Source organism: Synchiropus splendidus, chromosome 4 (genome assembly GCF_027744825.2).
Source record: "Synchiropus splendidus isolate RoL2022-P1 chromosome 4, RoL_Sspl_1.0, whole genome shotgun sequence".
NCBI classification, from domain to species: domain Eukaryota; kingdom Metazoa; phylum Chordata; class Actinopteri; order Syngnathiformes; family Callionymidae; genus Synchiropus; species Synchiropus splendidus.
In genome coordinates, this window is record NC_071337.1 from 29,506,901 (window position 1) to 29,525,499 (window position 18,599).

The window sequence follows — 18,599 nt, forward strand, 5'->3', positions numbered from 1 at the left end:
AGGCTGGCCAGAAACAACCAGACCTGGACAACATTTGACCATGGTCATCCACAAAAGGTTTATCACACCAGAAAGAAGAAAGTGGCCGTGTGAAAGAAGTTCCTGGAATGAAAGACTCAGACATGTATTCTCTTCTCTGCAGAGCTGTGGGTTCAGTTCAAAGAGGTTGTGTGGTGATCTACAAAACCCCATCATCAGAAGAAGCAAGCAGGCAAGGAGGAGTATGATTGACTCTATATCTAACACTTGAGTTTTGAACAATACGCACTTAAGTTTACTCTCTGGGCTCTGGAAATCAAGATGGACTGAAAGAGACACCCAAACCTGTCTGGGAAATGAAAGTACAAAAAACAGTGCAGAAATTATTAGACCTGTGCTTCTCTCATCATCACTGTTGCTTCAGAGATGGAGAAGAATGTCCAGTGGATCAAATGAACGTTTGTAAAATTATGTAATACACTATGGCCACCGCCTGCTGACGTTTTTCTCTATATTACAGCATCCCTTCATCTCTAAAAATTTAAAATCTACAGCCTTTATAAATGGTCATATCGAAGTGGAATATTTCATCAAACTAAGCTCATGTTTGTTTATGAGGAAGGGCTTCAGTGAAAATCGTAATCAACCATATACAGTGGAGCCTCGGAATTCGAACGTCTCAGAATTCAAACAAAAATTTGTATTTCTTTTTTTGCTTCGAATTTCAAACGAAAATCCAGAACTCGAACGCCCCCCCAAAAAAGTCGGAAAAAACATAACGTGCGCGGATCGATCAGCTGACCCATGACGTGCTTTGTTATTGTGCATAACGCAGCCTCTGTATGCGTTACGTGTCCCGTTAGCTACATTTACTGACTGTTTTTTCTTCATATTGAGGTGTAAAACCTTTCCTGTCTCCGCACTGGACCGTTGTTGAGTGTCACAGGGGAGGTGCTGGAGCGCTCACTCCAGGGTTTGATGTCCTGTTGTCGGCTGGAGCTGGGACAGGGATGAGGCGAGTCTGGGACAGAGCGTTACTTGGTTTATGACTTTGTCACAGCCAAACTGCACAGAAGCGCACATTCAGAGCTGGACACGCACCGGGCACCTCTTCACTTCTGGAGAGACGTCACTCACTCGGCAACCCCTCCCACATGCAGCGGCCACACACATAGACACCTGCTGCAGACGCTCTACATTCACTCCTACAAAAGACTATTTTAAGGATTGGACCGCATTATTGCTTTTTCCGTTCATTGTAAAGGGAAAAATTGATTCTGATTTCAAACAATTCGCTTCTTGAACGGCCGTCTGGAATGGATTGTGGTCGAGAACCGAGGTGCCACTGTACATGTGAAGGGAATTCTTGAAACATTATTATGTCAAGGTTGAGGTGGTTTCTGTCGTTCGACATCAGTAACACCTGGAAAGAGTGAGAGGCAAGAGAAACCCAGATAATATCATGCACTGTCAGGATGCAGTTCATGAAGTGCTTTAACTGAAGACCAGACCGAGGATACAGCTTTTCTTCAGTCTAAAATGTATTACATCATGAATCAGCATTTTTCAATCATGATTGGACAAACTACTACCAAAGGTTAACCATCAAAATGCATGTTTACAGTTGTATTTCATTTCCATTTGAGAATGGAGACAGACTTCACATCATAACGTAATAAGTCCTCTTCAAAAAGTACTACGACTGCCAAGGATGATGGTAGATTTCTCAGCAGCTTCTTGTAGGACCATGGAGTTTCTGCAGCAGCTGCATAGAGGCTGTTGTGAAAAGGGATGTCAGAACTGTTTCTGCACTTTCTTGAATATGGTGATTCAGACAAAACAATAGAGATTTGAAAACATAGACATTCAGTTTGTATAACAACAGGATTGAAAAGCTAAAATACATAAAAATATATAAATCCAAAATTATTTCAATATTTTTAATTTTCTATTTTAAGCTATCCTGTTCTTCCTAAACAACAAGACATCTACAAAATTGTGTGTATTTCAGTAGTCTTAAACTGTGGATATATAAGTTTTTGTTTTTTCACTTTTTTTTACCAGATTAATTTTGTTTTCCATTTTGTACCTTCTTGATTTCAAGTTTGGTAAGTATGCTTAAGCATATGTGTTACAAGCCGTTGTTCTCTTCTTCTCTCTGAATTTTCCATCCTTTTTTAATATTTTACATTTATTTTCTCTTTTTCTTTGGTGCTGCCAACTGTTCTGTGGGAATGTTTCGATTGATTGACAGTTCTAGCCTTGAAAATAAATAAAAATGTTTGTTTTAACAAAGCTGTAAAACAAACGCTCACATGGATTAAATAAGAATTAAAAGATGAATCACAAAATGTGCAAACAACATGAGTCACAGAGTGCAAAAGGCATAGCTAAGTCCTCTTGAAAGATTGTATTTATTTTACAAGATCCGTGACTTAGAGAGCCGACACAATATATATGTATATTGAGATTCACAATGTTCAGCCTGACCAGGATGACTGGCCAGAGAATCCTCAGAGCTCAGAGATAACACTGACACCTCATTAAAACTTTCAGCTTGTAGCAAGCCTCATTCTCAAACTTTTAACCAGAAAAATTCAGCATTTCACATCACTACACTGTTACACACTCGCTCTTCCCTGAGAAAGAGATAAGGGAGTTCTTGTGTGTGTCAGGCAGGTAAATAATCCCTGGATTTGGCCTTTACAAAATCTACTTTGTCAGTAACACACTTTGGCTGTTTCCATGGCAACACTATCTTGCAAGAGAGCCAGAGTGGAAAGAGAATAGATGAATGGATATGAACTTTACGTGGGGAAACACAAGTATTCGCAGGAGCTGGATGCTGTCGATTGTGCAATTGTGCTGTTTTAGACCTCCCTGGAATCAGCTGGAGTTTTCACACACTTCAGTCAACGCAGAAGGTGTGTGTCGTTAACACGCCAGAGGATGTGTGCTGAGGCGTGCTGCGAAAAACGGGTGAACCCTTGGCGATGAAAAGGAGTGAGGTGTGAGCGCAGAGAGCGATGGAGAGATGAGGGAAGACTGCTGGAGGCCAGACGTGGATGTCTGGCAGAGACTTTTCCCACAAGATTTCAACTGAGGGGATTGATCTGCCCTCATGAACATCCGATAAGATTTTAAGCCACATCAGCTTAAACTTCCTCCTGCCGGCTGTGATGGAGCGTTTGGGCACATTTGCAGTGCAGTGCGATAACAACAGACTTGTACTTTCATTATTACCTTTCTGCTCTTTCAGTGCTGTTTAGTTCCCTGACCAGCAAGACTGTCCCTCTTGGATTTATACCTTTAAATAATGACCAGGAACCTTTGTCTCACTGTAATATCAAAGTGCTTTTACTTCTTCTTAGGCTGAATGCTCCTTCCACCTCAGCTTCCACTCCCTCTCTCTTTATGTTTACCTTTTCAATAATAGTTTTCAAGTATGGCTTCTTTGGATCACTTTATCTTGCATTCCACTGCATGCAAACCTGTTTGCTCATAAAGACATGTAAAGGGAGCACAGTGGTTCGTCTATCAACAGAGAGTACTGTGAAGAACAGTTTCTGCCGTTTACATGCGGCACCTCACGGCTTATTCAAGTCACTTTTTGTGTTTAAATTCTCTAGGTTGGCTCATGACTCAAGCATTATTAAATAGTAGAGGTACCATAGCACGGTGTTATGTGCTGCCGGCCTCAAGCCTCTTAAAACTTGCCATACTACAAACCAGGAAACACACTATGCCGGTTTGAATATCTTCAAACGCTGGTGGTGTAATCTGAGGAACCAACTGTAAAAAAGCACAGAGTTGTGAGGAATAATATATACTGGTCAAACAATGGCGCCATTTTGCGACATAGCCAGTGTAGAAACTGAGGCAGAATGCACAGATTTGAGCCATGATTTGAACAATTTGTCAGCGTTTTTGAGGAAGAAGAACAGGTTCAGGTAGGCAAAGGATTTATTTTTATTCAAACTATGACTTGTTCCTGTCCTGGTGAGAGGTGTGACGCTGCCGAGTTAGTTAGAGACCACATCAGCTCACAATGAAATTGGTGTTATACTCGCTTAGGAAGGGTCAACAGTACAAAATATATGATGTGTGTGGGTAAACAAATGAACTTTTTGAGTGCATATTGATGGTACTGTTACTCTCTGTTGCCTTGGGGATACATTCTTGTTTGTTTTCTTTTGAAAGAACCTTTTTGAGGCGTGCTTTCAAGCCAAATGGTTCCGGCAGACTAGTGAAATGACTGCTGCAGATGATGCTTGCCACTTCCTTTTTCGTTGCTTCACCCATTTCATGTGGCATGCTTCATCTTTTGGTTTGAAGCACAGGCTTACATGCTCACAGGCAACAGATACTGATGCTGAAGAGCTTGGTTCCTTGCACCTAGGGGGCGAGTCGACGAGATCTTACTCCAGTGATGTCAATGAGGCAACTTTTCCAGTTCTCTCTTAGTCTAACACTGTGCAGAATTTGACTTCAGTTTTGCTGCTGTTAGTTGCAGCTAGTGCCATCAACCAAACTAACTTACTGGCCATGAATGAGGACAGGTTGAGTGAGGCTTATTAGTGCGATGTAAAAACTCATGAATAATTCTTACCGCATGAATACCACCACACCACCTGGCTGAAAGACCAGAGCTTGTATTTGCAGTACACTGCTTTAATTTGCCTTTCTAGCTGCAACACTCATCAGTGTTAGGAAAGAAATGTGGCCTCTAATTAATGTGTTTGCTGCAAGAACAGGAAGTGGCTTCACAGAGAGGGTAGCACAGTGCTCCTCCTCTGTGCAACTGAGTGAACATCAAATCTGTCTCAGGCACTTTTTCTTGGCATGAAGAACGTTCCTCTATTTAGGAGTTTTAGAAACTAATCCTATGCAATGTGTTGTGTTAGCTCTGCCATCCCATCCTGCATTCCTGTTGATATATATATGTTTTTTTTGCTGATGCAAGAAGATTAATCCATGGCCTGAAATTGCAGAAGAATTTTGGAAATGTCTGGAATGTTCTTACAAATGCAAACACCGAAAATGTTCTGTTGACTGTAATGCAACTGCAAAGGTAGGTGAGATTCTATTACTGAAGAAGACAGAAAAAAAATAGTCCCCCTTAAACCTCTGCTGTATTGTACAGTTAACTTGTGAACTTGAACAGAAAAACACATTTTTGTTGTATTATCAAGACAGTTTTGAAGTTGCTTCATCAGTTATTGATCATTAAATATTTTATTTGAACCCACTGTTGAGTTACAGTGAAATTGTTTAATTCTTCGATATACTAGTTGTTTGACCTTTTGTTGTTGAAATACGTATCCAGAAATCATCATAATCTATCATCTTCTCTGATATTTTTGTTTAGTTGTGTTTTTAAACTTTGAAATGACGTTTTCAACGAACAAAATAATTTCCTCTCTTCCTATTGAGTTACTGTTTAACTAGTCAGTTTAAATGAACTGTTTAAGTATAACTCAATCACTGAATGATCCGTTTGAACTTTTTCATAATTCTTTGTTTTAAGAATGATTTTAAATGGTTTTCCAAAACACTAATGTATCACCTTTTACATTTATAAAATCCCCAAAACATTCAGTCCTTAAATATTGACTTTGTAAGCAGAGATAAATGTTTAAATGTGTGTGTTGAACAAAAACACCACCATGACTCTTTCTCCAACTACTGCACATTACAGTCATGAGTGAAAACACAAAATGTGCTGCAGTTTTTTTTTCTTTCTTTGTACATTCAGCATCATCAGACGACTGCTCAAAGTCTTTCTCCTCCTTCAGGGGAACATTACATGCGACCTGCATGAGTGGATTGGCAATTACAACATTTTTTCCCCCACATAATGTGTAAGTGAAAAGCAAACCCGCTCAGGCTTAATGAGCTTGAGTTACCACTTGCCAGCGCCGCAGCAGACAACAACAGATGGTTAGCATCTTTATTTTTAATAACTCCACCAAGCTATTTAGATTCCAATGATTCTGGAACCCTTTACAAAGTGGGATAAAAGCAAATTGGAGGCATTTGGTACATGCAATAAAACCTGGCTGCCTAGGTACCCATTGATCTTTACCAAATCTGGACTGCTATTAAAATATTGTCTGACTGACAATGAACAGAGATGCCTTATATTTATACATCTCACTGCTGTGCGACTAAAGAACATAGTTAAGCACAGAATTCTATGAGAGGAATTACTGTATTTGGTGATGGGTAGATGAGGCCTCATGAAACAGTATTGTAGGGTTGATGAAACAGTGTCCTAATTCTCAGCGGCCACTAGATGTCACTCTTACTTTAGAAGTGATGCAAGGTTTCATTGACTAAGTTGCTCAAGTCACAAACACTATCTAGTGGCCTCTGAAAAACGGGACACCGCTTCATGAAACCTCATCAACCCACCACTAGAAAACACTGTCTTTACCGTCATATATTCACCTGCAATGTCACTGACTTCAAACAGATTGGGTGCTCTTAGTAGATCAAGCATTTTCACTTGCGTGTGGGTTTCCAAAAGGACGCGATGAAGTCAGAATATTTGGGCTGCACTTGTAATTGTTTTTCAACTTGAGAGCCTCCTTCAAAGACCACACTGCGACACCAAGGAAGAGAGCCGGGGGGGGAAAGCTTGCTGAAAGACTTTCAAGAGTGACAGTGCATCAATCCTCTGGCTCCTTTTCTTGGTAGCCTGCCACTAAGCACAACAAACTTGCCACTTTCATCAGCGGCAGAGTGCTTGTCACTTTTCCATCAGATTATAAAACCATCTTTTAATTAGTCCGACTGGCCTGACTGTGACCCACAGTGACCAATTTTTTTTTGTATGAGGAACAAAAAAAAACATCACTCAGGGTGCATTTAAAGTGTTTACTTAGTGTATTGTCTTCAGTGCGTTCAGTGCGCTCTGTGCTTCTTCTTGCGTATCAGCCAGAAACACAAGAGCAAGTATCGTCAAACCGTATGGCGTGAAAATGAAGGCGCTGTTTCATGAAGCTTCATCATCCCATCACTGCTTGGCCACACCCAACTGATCGAACAGTAAATCTTTTGTTGGTTTTGATTGGAATTGAAGTATAAACCCAGCAAGAAAACTGCAATCTCTGCAGCCAAATAATGCTGACAAGGACGTTAACAAAATGATAGTCAATCATTTAAACATATATAATATATACCGGTAAATATATATCATTTGAACTCATTCCTTTAATAGTTGCAAGTACGACTACGTACAAATAGCTCCTTCATTCATTCGGCTTCACACTGTTCCCTAATGCTTTTGTCTTCTTCACAGGCTGTTTTATTTCACACATTCGCTCCTGTCTCAAGGCCTGTTGGACATAGAAACACCGTGACACCATACTTTATTGGGGTCAGCAATTGGATGTGTTTGTTGAGCTGGAAATGGTCTGCTGCTAGCGGTCAGCACTCAGGTCACAGAGGTTCTCTTGTTCATTTCTTTACACAATTCAAATGGTGTTTGTGTTCCCTCCAGACTACCGTGAGGCTCATTCTGTCTCTTTCGCTTTCAACGTTGTGTACTGGACTTTGTTTTGTTTTCACACGGCTTTGATCAGTTCTAAGAGCTGCCTATGGAGGAAGTTGTTTATTTGCATGTTCAAGCCAAAATAAAGACACAACAACCTAGCGGCAATGAAGGATAAATGATTAAAAACAATTTCAAAATACAGAGAGGAAATAAAGGCAGTTACTATGAATGCCAACAGGCTTTAAGGTTGTGAATGCAATGATGAACATAAAATGACAAAAAAGAAAAAAGGTAAATGGTAACAAAGTATTGCATCACTATAAGCTTCCAAAATGCTAAACGCAACAGTAGTATTTCATGCATCAAATTACATCAGTCCAAATAACACACACAATAAATCTCCTAACAGCAACAACAAACAAAAGAGTCAATATTTAATTCAACTATGTGGGTGTTAAACATCTACAAATTTCGAAACATGAGTTCTGTAGTGGAGTCTTTGTGGTGCAACCTGAACACTCCATCATCAATCAAAAGATGCGTTGGGTCACCTTACCCAGGGGACCCGATGAGGAAGAGTAGTCCTCAACCTGTGTCCAAGTAACTCCATCACGAGGCTGTCTCTGCCACCAAGATGCCTTCTGTCTCTGCCTCCCTGGGGGTCCTTAATGCCCGAGGATCTGACGAGATGACTCTCCTGCAAAGCCCTAGCAGCCAACCTTGATGGGTTGGCAATGTTTCCTTCCAGCCTCAAACAGTCAGTCGCTTCTAAAGAGCGGATTGTTGTGTCTCTTCCATCCTGTATTCTCAGGTGACAGTTAACTGAAGTGACACCACCAGGACATGAGAGTCATGTCTGGCCTGAGAGTGGTGGCTATGATGCAGTCTTTTGAGGTCAACAAAGACCTGCCAGTCATTGGGGAGTCTTCCTCACTGGATCTTCTAACTGGATTTGGGCTTCTCTCTGGTACCCACAAAGGAGATGCAGCACCTCTTGAAGGGTCGTTGCCTGCTGGGGATGGTGCCAGCGTGAATGGAATGTGATCGACTGGTACACAACTTGCCTGCAGAAGTAACAATGCCCCTCTCCCGAGATCTTTGAGCGACAGTTCTCCAATGATGTGCACCAAAGACACCCTTTTCTGGCAAAGTTGCCCAGCAAGTGTTCCTGCCGAGCCCCAGGTGGACAGGTTGGAAGGACATGGGAAGGCGTCCTAAATATCATAGACCAAGAATTTGAAGTGGTGTGGTTCCATCCTCCATACTTCTGTGTGGGTAAGGAGGCCCTCACAGAAAAATACTTTGCAGGCTTTTAGCCAGAAAGGCATCTGGGCATCTTGGGGATAGAGAGGGGCCTGAACTGCTACTTATGACAAATTGGATACAATGTTTTTTCAGTGCGACACCCTTCATTTCTGATCATTAGTGCCTGTAACATGAAACTGTTTTTCTCCCGGTAATTTTCTCATGCCTCCATGGACCCAGCGCTTTAGCACTCACATCTGACTGGCTGAGGTGGCATAGAAGAGCGCTGTTTATTGGTGGGAAGCCTGGTGGCTGTGGACAGGTAGAGAACGTCCCACCCACGGTTGAAGGAGACGTGGGACGCCTTGTGCGGCTCAAGGTCTGCTTCTTGGTCAGCCACCCGTCCTCCACTTCAGACGCCATATGTTGCTGCTGATATGTATCCTTGCCAATCTTTTGGCGTCAGTGTAACAGTGTGTGTGGCCGTCTCACCCCTGCAGGAAAGGGTGAATGAACAATTTTGAGTAACTTCAAACGAATGCTCAATTTATCATGCGCATCAAGTATAATTTCAAAGAAAGCAAAATTTAAAGAGAATAATAAATGGTGATGTATTGCAACTAAATAACTGCTTGGATTGATCTGTATGAGTTTAAAAAAAAACAAATACAATTTCTCTAAGTATCAAATAACGACACCATTACACTTAAAAATGCTTATCACACAGTGTGACAAAAAAACACTCCACCAGAACTGAACACCACACAAAAGTCCTCTACTGATTTACTGAGGATTATTATACTCAAACAGATCATTTCCAACACACTAAAACACAAAAAAACAATGTTCATAATAGCCCTTCATAAAGTACTGATTCAATAAATCTTGGTATCAAGGGTGCTTATGAACTATATAACATGCACACGCAGGGAGAAACAGAAGCCATCTCCCCCTCTCCCAAAAGAGCACCTCAAACTTTGTTTCCATAGCAACAGCGCTCTCCTCTTCCCCTCATCCTCTATCTACAATCTCCTTCAATTAATGTGCGCAAGAAGCCAAAGGCCAGTCATCCTCACTGACTCTTACTGTCGTGTTTGCTCTGACTCACTCCGACATTTTCTTTTTCATCACACCAGCACTTGAAGAGCAGTGTCTTTAATAACCGTCAATTTCAGACGGTGGTCTGACTTTCTGACTCACAAGAATGGGTGGGATGTGGAGGGGAAATCTGGAGAATGATGTGTTGATATGAAGTTGAGAGTACCTTTGTTTCAGACATTTAATAAACTTAAGTTAAGTTAAGTTTAAATACTTTTTTTAAAGGTGAAATAAGGTGTCCATCAAACAGTAATTTAAAAGACTTGGTTGAGTGGGGGCAGCCCCCGCCTGGGGTGGCGTGGAGCGATGCCATGTGACCTCTGGGAACATACTTTTTTGCCGCACTAGAATACAGTGGTACCTCAGTTTTTGAACATCCTGGACTTTGAACAAATCAGAGTTCGAGAGGGAGGTGCTCGCTCTCGACACCTCTGAGGCTGGAGGGCGCACTCCAGGGTTTGATGTCCTGTTGTGGGCTGGAGCTGGGACAGGGATGAGGCGAGTCTGGGACAGAGCGTTACTTGGTTTATGACTTTGTCACAGCCAAACTGCACAGAAGCGCACATTCAGAGCTGGACACGCACCGGGCACCTCTTCACTTCTGGAGAGACGTCACTCACTCGGCAACCCCTCCCACATGCAGCGGCCACACACATAGAGGAACAGCGCACCTGCAGCAGACACTCTACATTCACTCCCACAAAAGCCTCTTTTAAGCCGTGGACCGCATTATTTCTTTTTCCAGTCATTGTAATGGGAAAAATCAATTCAGATTTCAAACAATTCGCTTCTCGAATGGCCGTCTGGAACGGATTGTGGTCGAGAACCGAGGTACCAATGTAGTTGATCTATATTACTTTCTTATTTCTTGTCTTTCATGTCTACAAGGACACAATGTTATGCAGAGGTGTACTTAATATTATAGACAAATGACACTATTCACAGAGGCGGCGGAGAGTTGGGGGGGTGAAACATTTACTTCTTCCTATCCTTCATGCGCTGTGTCTCTAGGCAAGGCTACAGTTGCTAAAATGGGAGCCATGACTGTAGTCACTGAGACATCGATAGGCCTTAGTGAACCTTGCCTGGACAGCGTGAGTGATGCGTTCAGTTTTGCATACAGTGTATATACGTGTGTGTGTGTGTGTGTAAAGCAAACCTACAAGGCCACAGCCCGGATAATTGGACTGGACTGAGAGGAGTCCGCACCTCATCTCCTTGTCAATGACCAGAAGGGAAGGTCTTTGACGTTTGATTCTCCGTGTGAACGTCGGACGCAGTCACCGTACGGAGGACAAAAAATCAAACCCTGGCCTAAGCGGATTAAAATAATCAGGCGTTTTAAACAAAGTGTTATGCTTTCTAACAACGCGCGCTCCCCTCCCCCCTCTCCCCAGAGAGACCATGGAAGGAATTGGAAAGCGCAGCACTCATCTGTCACGTCACATTTCATACGCCAGCAAATTACTACTAATTAAGAGCAGAGAGAACCAAATCGGAAACGTTCGACCTCCTCAGGCTTAAAAATAAGCCCCGCAATCCTTTGGGTGAGCAGCGCTTTGGGATGTCCCGCTTTACTCCCTGTGTATTTTTGTAACTGTGTGATAATCACTGAAGTGCCAGGGCTAATTGGGCTAATGCATATTAATTCATTAAAAGCATTTCCCTGCTGGAATCCATTTCAGATCTGGGCCTCATCTGTGGAAGGTTCCTGAGAGAAATGTGCGGTGGAATTCATTTCAGGAATGAACTGACAAGACAAGTGCCCTCCTTCTCTTGCAAGTCTGTGTCCAACATAATGGACAGCACAAAAAGGCAGTTCAACTGTCCCGTACTCTCGGAATCATCGGGAGTTAAGAATTTTGAAACATTTTTCTTATCCGTCTTCATATTCCATGCCTTCCATATACCATACCTTTTCAGTTATCTGTTTATAATTCATTATTAATCCCTTTTGCATCCATTGCATCCAAGAGACTGTAAACTATAATAGCTTACACAAGCGATGATAAGGCAAGAATTTCAATACATACAGTAATAAATCATCCATCGCTTGGTGCTCAGGTCGCAGAGGCAGCAGCTAGAAGAAATAGGTCCAGACTTCCCTCTAACCAGGCTCCTTATTTGGCTCCTCTGGGGAAATATTGAGGCCAACATGTCATTCATATTTTGATTACAGACTAAACAAATTCGTACATACCAGTCTGAAAATGATCTGAACATGTGTCATGTAGTGTTTAGTCATTACAGCTACTATATTTGCTTCGTAAGAACCAATGAAAAGGAGAAAGATCTCGATAACCTGTTTTTTCTTGTGAATGATTGTCGTGGAATGAACAGTCAACAAACAAACTTTTCAGTTGCCCGCAAAGCCCATAATGCACCACTCTGACGTCACCCTTTTGAACGCTGTATAGATATGTTTCAAACTTTCCCTTTGAGTTCTGTAACTATTCTCATCAAAATTCTACATAACTGTGACTATAGGCATTGATTCTATCAGGACGTTCTGAGCTCTTGTAGACTTTAGTAGCTGGTGACCCTGGATGTTTCTTACAAGTGAGCAGTAAATCCTGAATCTCAAGAAGTCATCCTCGTCCACAAAATATTAAATTCATTACCAGTGAGCCGCACTCCTGTTTATGAATATTGATGTGGATGACGGGCATGATGTGCGCGCCACTCTGCTCTTCTAATGTTCCTGACTTCCAGATGGAAAAGGTCCTGAAGATCAGTCTTGATGAGAGCATTGATGTGTGTGATGTAGGACACAACTAAAGGCTTCGAGGGCCCTCAGGGGGGTTTGCAGAGGCCTGCATTGGGATTGGTTGCCATAGCGAGCGGCTTAGTATTGACTTCTGGCATAAACTGAGATGCTCTGGTTTTTGTCTGATTTTCGCGAGAGCTATTCTGCCTTTCAGTGTATGTTCAATGAACCACATGAGCAGATTGCCATCAGCTCTGGAGCCATCTAAGTTCCTGCCCAGCAAGTGTGAGTGAGAAAAACTGACAATGGTCGAAGGAAACACTACAGATATGTCTGCCTCTATATTTCCCCAGGCGCTCACCTGCTTTGACTCTTAACAGCAGATATGATGTGATCATCCCGTGACAGACCTAGAGAGGCGAACCTGAGAGGCCCTTCACCAGAGACAAGTTCGGAGTGAAATCCTATTAGTGCTGATCAAGGCCTTAATAGAGGATCTGAAGAGAACCAGAAAAGACGCAGGAAATGGAGATGAATGTCATGAGAGCGGGAAAGTCTTGGTGGAGTAAACAGATCTGCCAAATGCGGAATGGTTTATGAAAGTCAAATGATGATGAGGGGAAGTGAATGTGGTTAGTCCAGGGGAAGCCAGAAGGGAGAGAAAATGACAAGCTGATAAACCAAACTGCCCTGTGCCATTATGGGACAGGGCCATCTAGGAATTGGAGATGAACAGGAAATGGCATAAGTAACTCATTTGTACGTGTGATGCTTTTAACCTTTTCCTGCTTATTGCTTTCCTGTTGACTGTTTTCCAACGGGGCTTTAATGAAACACACAGTACCAGGGGAACATAAAACCGCTGCCCCCCCCTTTAAAACAAGATCTATGTCAAAGCTTGTCTAAACATTTTTAATTCTGATTTCATTGCAAAAATAGTAATAATGTTTTGGATGACAAAATGCAGTCATGTTGCGCTTCACATTTTTCTAAACTAAGCCAATATGAATAGGTTTCAGAAACCAAACACAGGTAATAAACTGAGATCTTTCTCATTAATTCATATTGAAATAAACTTGACGGCTGTGTTGAAATTAAACTGCAAAATCTGATTGTGTTTTTAATACTTTCTCACGTAAATTTGCACACAAACTGAAGTGTTCGCAAACCCTGTGCATTCTACTGTGTGTTAATGGCACGACTCCCAATATTAATTTGAGAAAGTGATGGTTTATTTACTCAGTTTTTAACACGTTCTCGGTTACTTATTGGCTTCTATATTTATAATGTTAAAAACTGACATATTTCAAGAATTCAGTTTAGGATCATGTATTCGTAATTAATTCAGTGTTTGTAATACACATAAAAAAAGTTTTTTTTCCAAGATGATTTTGAGTAATATTTGAGATTGTGTCCAACTTATTTCCACTGCTGTACTTTTTCTCCCAAAGTATAGTCAATTGGACAGGCATTATTGTGTACTATTGTTCAATCTTCCGGCTTAAAAAATGCAAATCATTAACTCATACAAGCTTCAGTTAACTTTTCTGCTCACCCTGTCTCATTAATAATGCAGGACCAGCAGCCACAGAAGGCTGGCGTTATAAACAAGGAGGCAAACAAGGCTTGGGGTGGGAACATGGCATTTTAATGGCTGAGCTAGACGGGTTTGTTGGCCAGAGCATTATCTCTGCTTGACAGATTTATTAGCCATTCTTGAAGAAAAAGCAACATCATAAAGAAAAATACAAAACAAGAGGGTCACCAAGACACATATTAAAGTACACAAGATTGATAGGAATTTGGATTTTGATAATAGCCCTAAAGTTCACTGTTTTTTTCCAATGTAGTTTTCGTTGATTTTTATTTATTTTATTATATTTTTTAAAACTAACAAACTATTGCAACAATGGGCACAATGACAGACACGATGGTAAAAAGTCATTCAAAAGCGAAGGCAGAGATAATAGAATTAACCCAAATATATCACCCAAAAAGTACTGTGCAACACTCGTGTTTTGTATTTATCGTAGAAAGGGAATATTACCGTGCTTTTGCACTGCAACAGGAGGAACTTGTAGTCATCTCAGTGCCGCATTTGCAAGTTTTCTCAGAGATGTCAGTTGTGATCTGTGGTCTACATGGCCATTACATTAGGGGACGTGAACAAGATGTCCAACTACCACATACAGCCTGGAAAAGTTCCAGTCTGCCATGGCGGTGGACTTTTGGTCGACAAAAACAGATGGTCCAAAGGGATCAAAATATATTGCTGATATACACTTCGAGCCTGCTTTATGTTTTCTCATGTCATACAGTAAATAATAACGGCATCTCATGAGGAGGGCTGGTTCACAGACTGTGGGTGGCTACGACTGAATGGGCAGTCGAAAATGGGTGTCAAGTCTCAATGGCACAACTATTAAACTCAGACTTGTGTTCCATGGTTTGGAGCAAGACACAGTTGGAGGGAAGATTAGAACTTTCCACAATTACATATAGTGGCATGTTCCTTTGTGATACACTAAATCAAGACTGTAGTTTTCAGGAGTAGGTATATTCATTTCCATTTTCTCCTCATCGAACACGCCCAATGTTCATTGAAGCAAAAACACTCCAACACTATTTTGCATCTCTGGAAGTTGACAACCAACCCAAGAAAGTCTCTTACTATTGGGCCTTTTTATTTTTTGTCTTTTTTTTTTGTCGTTTTTTGTGCCTTTCACCTCGCAGAGGCACCATGATTATTTGAATGTATCTATTTAATGAAAGTCACATCTTCCTAATTGAAATTAAACCACTATCATGTCTGCGATCTCAATCTCGTTCCTTAACGACTAAATAATTGTTTTGTTTTGTTTCCTTAAGCACCGTCAACATGGCTGCATGCCTCAACAACAGCAACGTTTTATTTCAGCTGTTAAAATCTAACTCCTACAAAGGAAATCAAGGAACAAATAGTGAAAGTTCAGCATCAGCAGTGCCAGTAATAGGGACAACGCTGAGCAAAGCAAATGTTAAAAGCTATTTGTTGAACTTAAACGTTTGCTACGCACAAGATCCCTTTCAGAATTATTGCAGATGCCCAACTGCAGTGAACGAGAGGCATTTTAAACAGGAAGGTTTTGCAGGGAAAAAAACACCCAATGATTCACTGGCTGTTCTTTGCTGTAAGTCATTGGAACCACTGGGTTTCTCAGCCAATAAATCTTTCATACAACCCCCATCTAGCCTTTTATGAGACTGAGATTAAGTTTAATGTCATTTCAGCATCGTCATCAAAGGTCGCCCCTTCTCTCCAATGAAGGTGCTGCTGTGCAGCATAGTCAGCACTTTTTCTATTTATTTCTATCCAAATGATTTGGTCATGCAGATGTTATTTGGTTTATTAGTGTTTTACCTTTTTTTTCTCAAAGCTATGTAGGAGGAGGTGATCATCTCACTTCCACAGCACAAATAACAGTCTGCAGGGTGCACTTTGCTGTAGATCAGCATGAACTGCCAAAACACCCTCTGGGCGAAAAGCACAGTGACTGCAGTCTTCCTTTTTCCGATGGAATGATTTCCACCTGCTGTGTATCACGACTCCCATTCTGTACCTGGGTGAGGAGGCGAAACACCCACCCACTAGCATGACAGTCATTGGAAACCATAGAAAGATAAATTATATGTTATGGACCCAGAGTGACTCTGGGCTACAAAGTTTCCTTTGATGTTTATTCACCCAAGGATATGGTTCTCATCAGACCATTAAATGGCCATTTATCATTTGTGCATATCGCCCATTCATATGGGCCGTGTGTGTGTACTCAGGATGTGACAGTCACACACTCGGCCATGACCGTTTCATTACAGGGTCTTGGGTCCAGTTGGCGCACGGACTGATCCAAGTGCATGTCTAACTAAAGAACTTAAATGACACACGGTCTGCAAAGCGGCAAGGCAGCCACAACAAATCAATAACTGGAGTTTATAGTATGTGTTCTCTGTGTGATGACTTTGATGTTGGTAGCGAGTGACTGGATCAGGAAGTGGATTGCACATCCCATCCAGATTTAAGCTGCAACAATACCCAATGATGGTCTCCCATTTCAACCACTTAAACGTCGAAGAGGATTTTTTTTAGATAGTTTAGAACCATCCTGCCTACAGAATCAGGCCCACAACAATAAGTTTCATTTGTGTCCTTTGATGTACCGAAAACGTTCAGAATCAAAGCCTTAAAACTTTATATTTATATTTTTTGACTATCGTGACGCAATTATTCCTAAACCTAAACTGGACATTCAGTGGCCCATAAGAAGGGGTCATCACTGAAGTATGAAGTATTCAATATGAGGGTGAGAATTAGTTCATACATAAAGTCAACTTTCATATGCCAAAAATTGATCCAAGTATCTCCAATACGTTTTTCCAATATACTGGCATTCAGCTCAAATTCCTACTCAGATAATTCCACACAGCCACACTAATTACGCCTCCTGGAGCCCAATAAAAGCGCCTCAATGTAAAGACTCGCAGATCCAAAGTGTGTGACTTCCGGCTCGGAATTTTTTAACGGTGCCACTCATGTTGTGGAGAGGCAAAGTGTGCGTTACTGCTTATCTATAATTGATGTTCCACGTTCAGCACACAGAGGGACGACAGTGTAAATGGATATAACCCAAACTCCAGACTGAGAGAAAAGTACACAAGAGCGTTCTCACTCTTGTCAGCAGAATTAATGCCAAGTGCGCTCCACCAATATTTAGTGAGGTGTTGAAAATTTAATGGAGAGCTATGAGGGTAATGTGTGACAAATGTGTCTAGCCTCAGAAGGCCTGGGCCAAAACCTGCACAATAATAGTATCTTAGAAGACGTTTGTATTTTTCATTTTTTAGGTATTTCTGTGACAAAAAAAGACCACATTCATCAGGACACTTCCTGTATTACCATCAGTCAACATACTACTTTCATAATTTGCTTCATTGATTTGATTGTATGCTGTTGTCTTTTCATAAACTCATGTGAAACAGGTCACTTAGTAGTCCTCTTTAGGCGTAAAAGTGATCCATCTGGGTCTTGTGCATGATAATGTTTTCCCTGACAGATTGTTCGAATGGTTTATAATCTGTTGAAGAAGCTCCTAAACTTTAGCTCCTTTTTCCAGACTAGCCACATGCTAGCGCATATAGAGATCAACTTTTGGATGTCTCTGACCACAACTTTGGCTGTCCAGGTGACGTTACACCAATGGAATCATTTTGCTCAAACAGTGCGAGCAACATTCAGCATCAGACTTCAGCTTGTCGCAACACAGATTGTCCGCTTTGGCTTTCAGCTTTCCTGTACAGTGAGAGACATTAAGCCAAGTGTCAAGATAACACACATCACTTCTGACAATCTTGAGAAGTTCCATTACAGGGTGGACACTCTTTTCACATGGTTAATACACTACTGATGCTCTAATCTAGACCACCACAGTTTGAGGTGTGTGCAGTTGCATTTTACAGAGTGACAGTTAGTATATAACAAGTAAGGCATCATTAGTATTAAGGAGCTCAACGGATGAAACAAGTTTGTTCTGACCTCAGAGTGAACTTGCAGCATCACAGCAATTGGCATGTTCACTTCTTCCACTCTGTCCTTATCAAATTCAGAGTGCCGCACAAAAGAGGCAGCCCATTTACCACATCGTGATAATGGGTGTCACACCACGGCAACATTTAGAACCCTTGTTTTACTGGATTCATGTGTTTAACGTTTCATATCAAACCTCCCTCCATTTCCTTTCTGCCTCTGATGAGAATTCCACATAAGCTAAACATAAATAACTAATGTTCTTTTGTGTGCAGTCCACGTGACAAGGGGTTGGACAGAAGATGACCGAGGAGGTGTCAGTGATGGCAGAGCCGCATGGTTCTATGTGGCTTTTTTTCCCCAAAAGCCCACAAAGTGCGCAGCAAAGGGAGATCAAATCATACTTGAAAACATCTGTCTCAGACGGGGGGATGGGAGCATGTGAATATGAAGGTGTTGCTTTGAGGAAACCTTATCTACAAGGTGACCATCTGGGAGGTCTCTCCGTGGAT